This window comes from Rhagoletis zephyria, unplaced genomic scaffold (assembly GCF_001687245.7).
Source record: "Rhagoletis zephyria isolate East Lansing unplaced genomic scaffold, Rhagoletis_zephyria_1.1 Rzeph_scaffold_01271, whole genome shotgun sequence".
Lineage (NCBI taxonomy): Eukaryota > Metazoa > Arthropoda > Insecta > Diptera > Tephritidae > Rhagoletis > Rhagoletis zephyria.
Genome location: NW_016158355.1, coordinates 123532 through 124760, shown reverse-complemented (window position 1 = coordinate 124760; position 1229 = coordinate 123532).

Genomic DNA, 1229 nt, shown 5'->3' with positions numbered 1-1229 from the left:
GATACGAACCGAGAGATTTGGGAAATCCGGACGAGGTTTCAAGGATAATCGTAACAATTGGTGTCAGAAGTGGGATTGTTAAATAAATCCCGAAGGAGAAACTACCAAAAATGGCGAAAATTCAGTACTTAAAAATTGAGGAGCTGAAACAGGAGTTGGAAAAGCGTAATTTGGCCACCTCCGGAAGAAAAGTGGAATTGTTATCCCGGTTGCGAGAGGCTATGGAAGCTGAAGGCATCGACGTGGACAAATACGACTTCCAAGGTAAACCCGACGATACATCCGCAAAGGACGAACAGAAGGATGAGGCTGCATGTTCGTCGAAGGATGTGCAACAGACATCCGGGAAGGTTGAAGAACAGCAAAAGGCTCCTTCGTCATCAACAGTTATGGACATGAACACGTTATTGGCTGCCATGTCACAGATGATGCAAGCACAGGATACACGCATGTCAGAGATGTCGTCACAGCTGTCAACTCAGATGCAAACATAGTCGTCAGATGTTTCATCGCAGATACAAGCGCTGGAGATACGTATATCAGCAGCGGTATCAGCACAGATGTCATCCCAACTGGAAGCACAGGATGCAAAGATTGTACAAATACAGGAAAAAATCGAAGAGAGACAGGACAAAGTCGAGGCTAAGATGGGCGAGNGGAGCATGGAGGATAAATCCGTTGCTCTGTTCGTGGCATTAAAAGGACCTGCAGCGGAAATCTTGCAGACTATTCCCGACTGTGAAAGGAACAATTATGATGCGTTGATGGGGGCCGTGGAAAGACGCTATGGTAGCGAGCACAGGCGACAGATCTACCAGATAGAACTGGTGAATCGCTGCCAGAAATCCAACGAGACTTTATAGGAATTCGCCTCTGAGATTGAAAGGCTGGCTCATTTGGCAATAGGAGACGCATCTGGTGAGCACCTTGAAAGGGTAAAAATCCAGAGGTTCATCAACGGAATGCGGGACATGTATACCAAGCGAGAGACGTACGCGAATCCAAAGGCAACATTTGCTGAAACCGTCTCGTATGCTCAGACGCGTGAAACGGCGGCGCTCCTAAGTAGACCAGCCTACAAAGCACATCGCGTGGAAGTGGAAACACCGGACGAGACAAATGAAATGCTGAAGAAGATTATCCAACTGCTGGGCGAGAAAAAACATGGCTCTGGCAATTGTTTTAAATGTGGAAAGTCAGGCCACTTCGCCCGCGATTGCAGCGCAAGT